Here is an 8,586-nt window from a genome sequence, read left to right as displayed (position 1 = left end):
TCCCCACCCCTGCCATACAGGAAAGCTCTACACCAGGGAGGCACAAACTTTTCTCCCTGCGCCCCCGTACCAGCAGTCCCCCTCTCTCCGCGCTCCCTTTCCCCCCGCTTACCTCGGCGTCGGCTCCGGCATCATGGTGTCACGTTGCCATAGCAACGTGACGTCACATGACCTTGTGGCGTCAAATTATTGCCATGGCAACGCGTCTAAGAAGCCGCCGGAGCCAAGGTAAGTAAGGTTTACAGAGGCCTTTGCAACACTTAATTTAAGTGCCTTCGGGAAGCGCGTGGGGCCTCTGTAAACCCTGCGCCCCCCGCAGTCAGTCTCGCGCGCTCCCCAGTTTGGGCACCGCTGCTCTAACATCATAACGTAAATCAGTTACAATTTATAAGCTCTATAGCAAATTTAGGGGTAGATTCTCAAAGCTCCTTAAATCGGGGCAACTAACATGACGTTACAGTAAATAAGTAACGGCAGTTAGTTTCCCTGGACTTAACGAGTATACTCAAAGCTAATTTTATACCAAAGGAACGTCCTATAGGCCACTCATTTGCATATGGCTCACGCGTTGTTAGCCAGCTAATGTCGGGATAAGAGCTAATGTGCTGCTAACTGTCTTGAACGCTGGCTCGTGTTATCCAAATGCTAAGGAAGATACCAGGTATATATTGCAGAGCAATATATACCTGGCATCTGCCATTCAAATAAAAAAAAATATATAAGTTAACCTCTTGGAAGCAATAGTTGCCATGAAAGCATGCATTATACATGCCTTTGTGACCACTATGGTAGTTTTTTAATTCTCTTTAAAGCTGTCTTCTTTATTCTTTTCTTTCAAGCTAGATGTTGCCTATTTCTCTTCTTCCTCTTTTCTGAGACATTCCAGGCCCCATATAAGGTCACAGAAGGCCAGTCACATGGTACACAACCTACTGTATCCTATTAGTTGATTTACAGTACCATGTGGTCCCCTCACCCTTGCCTGAAAATTACTTCTCAGGCAAAAGTGAGGGAATCACATGTTACATGAAGAAACCTGATAGCTGGCTGTACCATGTGATTCCTTCCATATTTTTTGCATCTCAAAGGGAAGGGATCACACGCTATATGAGCCAATCAGGTTTCTTCATAGCTGGTATGGACATGACATTAAAAAGGGTTAATTCCCATGTTAAATTTAATGGATGTCTGAGGATATGTGATCCAGAAGCTTTTTTGCATATCATTAGCACAAATATCTGTTAAAGTCAAGGGCAGGCCATCATTACTTTGAGATGGCACTTAACACCTCTATACAGAGCTTTGAGATCCCTGTTAGCACTTAACTGAAATTAACATCACTTTATGTAGATAATGGACTTCTGAGAATCTACCCTATAGTGCTCCTAAATTTTAACCCTTTAGGTATCGCATACATGTCACATATCCCATGCTATTGACTATATAATTGTTTTGTTTCCTATTTTCCCTACGCAGTGGAGACAATACAGTGGACACAATATAAAATTGCTAGTGTAGATACCTGCTGAAATTGTCTACCTTGACGTGGTTGCAAGCTTAACACGTTTTGGAACAAAAACAGAAAAAGAGCGCACAGCTCTCTTAGTGAAATAAGTATTGTATATTCAAAATCATAAAAAGGGGTAAGTATTGCACGTACTATACAGAAAGTAAATTAAAAACAAGCTTATTGTATATTGGACACAGTGGTGGCCTTTCTTAGGGGCAGGTGCCTCCCTGCACAGGATGTATTGTGGTACAGTGTAGCTTCAATTTTAAAAGCCAGACACATCTCTCTCAAGGATCTCCGCAGGTTACTGCACGCTTTCCCGGTAGCCGCACACCTCAAGTGAAAAGCGGCGGTGCTCAAGGATGACATAAGCATCAGGTGGAATTCAGCAATCTAGAGAGTGTCTCAGGTTGAATAGAGCAAAATATATCCAGACAAATGGGTCAGATCAAAACTACCCTAGCTGGGGAGCAATAGTCTCCAATAAACTCCTGTTTACAATAAACATCCGAGAAAGGGGCCTATGCAGAGAGCAGCGAATTTTCGAAATTCGCCATTTTTTGGAGATAATCGCGCAGAAAACAGCAGAAAATGGAGATTTCCGAAAATCGCGCCAATTTTTCATTTCTATTTGTAAAACTCGCCTCGCGGCTGGCGAGAACCGCAATCTCGCCAGTTTAAAATATATCCGTATGCAGAGAGGCGCGAACGGCATCTAGCGGCTGTTCGCGCCAATAAAATGGCGCGATTGTCTCCGTTTTGCCTCGCCAAAAAAAACTGGCGCTCGCGGCCATTGCAAAGGGAAAAAAAAAGGCGCGAATTTGTTTTTACATGTTTCCGAAGCGCGCATCTCGCCAATTTAAACTCGCCAGACGCATCCATGTTAAACATAGCAGAATTCGCACTTTTCTGCATATGGAGATTAAAACTCTCCAAAAAAGCTCCTTTTTATGAAATTCCCCATTTTTAAAATTCGCTGCTCTCTGCATGAGGCCCAAAGTGTGCAGTACCCTGCTGAGATCCGTGAGAGAGGCGTGGATTAATTTGTGTGAATTTTACAATGAACCCCCTCTCCTCCCTGCATCCCCACCCCTACTCACTGTTGATAGATACATGCTCTAACTGTCCCTTTCATCCATGTAATCCCCTGTCTGTTTATTCCTTCTCTTCATCATCATGACTATCTTGTTTTTCTTCTTTTTTTTTTACATTTGTGTTAAACTCATGGGATCTTTGTAAATCAATATTACTGACCTGAGGAAGAGAGTAAAACTCTCAAAAGCTTGTCTTATAATATCAATTGTTAGTCCAAATTAAAAAAAGTATCACCTAATACTGAACTGAAATCTTGAAAGAAGTTGGTATTGTGTGAAGAAGTAGAAAAAAATGATCGCAAAAGTATTTACATGCTGCTTGAAGAACAGGAAAATTCCAGAGCAATGTAGTAATGCCATAGTTATCCTCATCCACAACAAAGGAGACAAAGAAGACCTCAAGAACTACAGACCAATCAGCCTACTTCCAATCTACGTAGGAGAGTACTGGAACATGTGTGTAACATCAGAAAGGCTAAAACCGTCCAGGCTAAGGGTAAAATGATCATATCACTAGCATGGCATTTTTTATCCCAACATGATGGTAATTTTGTATTGACAAGGCTAAGCTAGATATTAGAGGAGGCAATTATGAAGAAAACTTGCGGCAAACCAAGAACCGATGGATATTTGCCCTTGATACTGTTTCTCCCAGCGGTCTTGTGGACTGTTAAAGTTGAATGAAGAAAATAATGTAGATTGCTGATCAACATACAAAAGTGTGTGGAACATATGTAACCTAGAACAATACATTAAATCTAACATGATCCCTAGAAGTTGGAGAATAAGGATGTTTCCTATTATTGATAATATTGAAGAACCATTTAAAGATAAATGGAATACATCTATTTTTACTAGATGATCCCTTCAATGAATGGAAATGATAATGGACATGATAAACCCCCCCCAAAAAAAAGATATATAGTATTCAAGCATGATTCTAAGCTGTATGAAACCACTGCGGCATTTAGGAGGGTTGACATGAATCTGAGAAAAGTAATGGAAAATCTTGAACCATAATGGTAAAAAAGAAAAAAATACGTTTTCCCGTGACATACTGGATTTTCAACAAAAGACTGTATGTAAGTGACCAATGCAATCCTTTTAAATATGAAGCTTATAATATTTTTTATTCCTCAACAGAATTATTTTATTTTAGATATGGACAATGGAAGCATCACATTGTTAACATCATGTGTCAAAAATCACCCAGGATACATGTATTGGTATAAAAGACACAGGACAAGGCGAGGTGGGAGGGAGACTAAGAGATTACAACAGATGGGGTTAACGACCATACCAACGGCAACTGACTGAATTACATTCCCGAGAGAGGAAAGGAACATGAGCCCTCGTAGACACAGACAGGACTCCTATCACAACTAGTGATTATAAATGTATCTACTTGCGAATTGACAGAGCCATAGAGATCTGTTTTGGACAAAGGTTGATGGTATTCAAGCTGTGGGAGTATTTTTCAGTACAATGGAAACTGAGTACCACTAATTTAATAATTTTACTATTCAACTTCTGAGGTTTAAACTAACCCATAATTATTTTACTTTCTCCAACAATTTCTATTTGCAGCTAAGAGAGACGTCTATGGGTGCCATATGCGCACTCTCATATGCCAACCTATTCTAAGTATGGTGGGAAAATGAACTGGTGTCCAGCCTGCAGTTGGGTAATTATGCAAAACACACATTATTATGGATTTGTTTTATTGACGACGTGCTGCTTTTATCAGATGACACTATGGACAAATGTCAAGAATTTGTGGGGATTTAAAATGTCAATAATCTGAACATTCTCTTAATGTTCAATATTTCATATGTGAGTGCAGAGTTTTTGGATTTGAAAATTTCTCTAAATCCTGATGGGCAATTGAATACAGATTTACATCGTTAAAAAAAAACCTGCCACAAATAGTCTTTTGTATGCAATAAGTGATCATCCCAAACATCAAATCACTAACATCCCCACAGGACAATTCCTGCGGTTATGCAGGAATTGTTCCACTGATCTGCGCCTTTAAAGAAAGAGCCATAGAACTAAAAGAGATGTTTAGGGAACGGGGCCTCACACAGCGCATCATCAATAAAGGTTTCATACTTGCCAAAGAGATGAAACGTGAAAACATACTCATGAAAACATACAAACAGAAATGCGAGACTAATACTGTACAGTAAGATTTATTAGGACGTTTAGTTCTGATTGGAAGTATATTCACAATGTTATGCAAAAACATGGGCATGTTCTTAAGACAGATGAACTGAAATGTAAAATTGATATTAATGTAAGCATGACGTCAAGACGCCCTAAGAACATTAGGGATATATTAGTCAAAAGTCACTACGAAGCACTACCTGGACATGAGGAGAAAGCAAAGAGCTCTTATCCTGTAAAGTCTATTGATATACAGTATTATCCGATGAAAATGTTTCATAAAAGCTCTAACAGTCATAGCTACAAGATATTTGCCTATATTAATGGCAGTAATACCAATGTAGTTTGTCTTCTATGCCCATGTAAATTGATGTGCATTGGTATGACTACCAGACCTCTACATAGGCGAGTACTGGAACATGTGTGTAAGATCAAAAATGCAAAAACAGGTCAGGCTAAGGGTGAAATGATGATAGTTTTCTCACGATTCAGGGGGAGCATGGGGGATATAAACACACAAAAACAACAATCTAAGTGTAGATGTAACTGATATTATGGTCCCTAGTGAATCTTGGCCCCTATGTGCAGCCTACTCACAAGAAGGTAATAGTTTTCAGGCAGAGGTAACTAAGGCAATCTGAAGACTCTGTGATGTGCAGGGGGGTCTTGCATAGGATACTCTCCCTGGTGTCAGTGGAACGAACCCTCAATGGAAACAGAGACAACTCTAGTGCAACATTGTATGTTCACTACTGATGTATTCAACAAAAACTGTGGTAATCCACACTTACATTAGCACCATGTGCATAGACACGTAACAATCAAAGCGCAGCAGCAGTATACACCTTCTACCCCACTCCCGGGATCGCGTCGCGTCACTTCCGGTTCGGCCCGTCGCGTCACTTCCGGTTTCGCGATCGATCTTGAAATGGATCCACACGGGTTCTGGGGCATGGGGGGCACACTCTGGGTTGCTGCTAGTTCACTCTACGCGTTTCGCTGGCGTGCCAGCTTCGTCAGGAGTCTGATCTTACTATGTGGATGCACAGATTTCCTGGTGTGAATATAATAAAACTTGCATATATTGCTCTTTCTGTCAGCCTTATACATTCACCTACACTGGCGACACACTTTATTCGAGCTCGGCTAGTCCCATGAATTCGGGTATACTCGGGTGTATTGAGGTTTGTGACTGTTTTCTGCCCGAGTGCATTGCGTTATTTTCCAGGCAGGGATTGAAGCATTTTATTCCTGCTGGCTGCAATACTGCACAGTATATATATATATATATATATATATATACTGCATTACAATTCATGAATTTATGCCATCTGGTAGACATGCGAAGCATTGCAGCCTATTAAATCCTAATCATTATCATTTAACAGATCAGCCGCCCGTCAGCCAGGCATGAACCCAGGCTGGGAAGGCAAACGCAACGCGCTTGTCTGAGGTGAGGAGCGGCGCATTCCAGGTATCTGCCAGGTACATACTGGGTATTTGCTCGAATAAAGTGTGTCGCAGCAGTACTCTTGGAGTGAACTAGCAGCGTCTTTGTTATTTATCGTTAAACTGTCATTTACTGTACTCTAATAAAAAAAATGTCATACTTTAAAAATACTTTTAAGTCATCTGAAGATAAGTGGTGGATTGCATTGAAATGAATATAAATCAATGTAACATATCATATGAAATTAAAGGAAATAAGGGATCGGTTACATTGCATTTAGATTAAAGACGCACCCTAGCGCCACCTATCATTACTGCAGAGTACTACGGCCACAGCTTAACTCAATTTTTTGCGGTCGCCGCATCCGCAAAACGCAAATAAATGCTGGGGATTTACACGTAGTTTCTCGCAGTCATGGGGACAGTAAGTCTGTATATGTATTGTTACATGTATTGATATACTCTTATATGAGCCTCTCTAGTTTGGTGGTATTACAGCTCATAATCATGCACTTATTTATGTGTCCAATCTATACATTATAAAAGTCTGTGGATACTTTGGTTTCTGGGTTACTCTTTGTGGACTATAAAAGAATATCCTTATACACACCCATGCAGCGTCAGCATTTTCCCACACTGCTCGGTTGTGTTTTCAGGCGTTGATCTCTATAGATGGTTTTATTTCTGTATTTGTAATTGATTGTGATATCTGATTAGTGTTTTTTTTTAGGATCATGACACCGGTACATTCTTTTTAACTGTGTTTTTGATAATAAATTCTATTGACTTTATCTTGGATTGCTCTGTTTGACGTATTGCTTTGTTTCCTTTTTTTAAAACGTTTTGTATTGTATTGGTATGATCCAGGCAGCACCATGGTGCTTACTGTATTCATACCATTAGGCTACACAGTAGATAGACAAATATTGTTTTGAGTGCCGGAACATTTTTGTTTATAGTTGTATTTTCACAGTGCTTATGGTAGCACTTTCCATTCCAAGCTCCAGCTTTTTATATTTTGCTGGTGATTTCTCGAGACTCTCATGGATAATTTTATAGACATTGGTGCATTGGAAAAAAGGAGTGTAATAATATCCATACAAAAAAACATGTTTTACGTGACTGGTAGGTGAGTAATAGCAAAACATGTTTTTTTGTTCATTATGTTACTTAAACATAAAATATTAGGAACATTTTTTTTAAATCAAATGCTAGCCCTCAATCCAACAGACACTTTAAATTAGAGATGTATGTTTCAGCTGTCACAGTTATAATGGATTTGGTGATCTATATGTGACCCAGAGCATAATTTTGAAAGACGTTCATTTAATGGCATTGAAAAAAATTGTATTGCGCAACTTCAGTACCCTTGTCTGTAATGAAGATCACCCCTGTGTTTACTCACAACTCCTTCAGTCTGGTAGACTTCTGATCTGCTTTCAGCTCCACTCAGGGAAGCCTGTCTGTTACCCGGTCAGTCAGGTCCCCTGAGTTGTACTCCTCTGGGCTGGTTATCAGGTTGCAGCAGCTCTCAGAGACAGAGCTATTCTCTCCAGGGTCTCTCTAGCTCTGCTCTATCCTCATGCTCCTTTCTCTATCCCTCTTCAGTCCCTGGTTCACTGACTTCCCAACCTTTGTACTCCGGTCCCCTCATTGGCTGCCCTGTCATATGTCCCTATACCAGCAGTTGGGGCTTCTGGGAGTGTAGTCCATCTGCTGCTGCTCTGTAATTGGCTCCCTCCCAGCAGTACACACCAGAGAGAAACACAGCCAGGGGGCAGCATATAGATTACTGTATCCTCAGAAATATAATTTGTTATGGACTTTGTGGCTGTTTAATTAAAATAAGTTATCTGCCCCATGTTGCTGTTGGTGTGTCCAATCAAGGGGTTACACTTATATAATATTTTAATATTTAATCATTATACTATTTCTGGGAATATTTAAAAAAGTCCATACTAGACAAAAATACTGGGGGAAAAAATCAGCGATAAACAGAAACACAATATTATTTATTGCTCCCTACAAAGAAAGTCGTCCAAAATGTAAATTAGTTTTATTAATCTAATACGCTAGTAAAGCCCTGATCTTTATGAGATATGCTTCTGCCACTTCATACCACCCATTAACTTTAAATTGGAAACATTTGCTTTTTTCCTACTAACATTTGTGAAAAGATAACTAATTTCAGCCACTTATGTTTCTTCAGCTGTATTAACCTCATTATTCTTTGAGATATATTGGCTCTTAGTCATTTCAAGTTGGTGCCATCTTGTCTATAAAACACACTGTGAAGTATTCTTTGCAGTGAGAATTTTCTGACCAAAAGAGAAGGAAAATCATTAAAGCATGTTGGACAGATTTCAG

This window comes from Ascaphus truei, chromosome 4 (assembly GCF_040206685.1).
Source record: "Ascaphus truei isolate aAscTru1 chromosome 4, aAscTru1.hap1, whole genome shotgun sequence".
NCBI classification, from domain to species: Eukaryota; Metazoa; Chordata; class Amphibia; order Anura; family Ascaphidae; genus Ascaphus; species Ascaphus truei.
The sequence above is the reverse complement of the archived record's forward strand: the minus strand, read 5'-3'. Positions refer to the sequence as shown.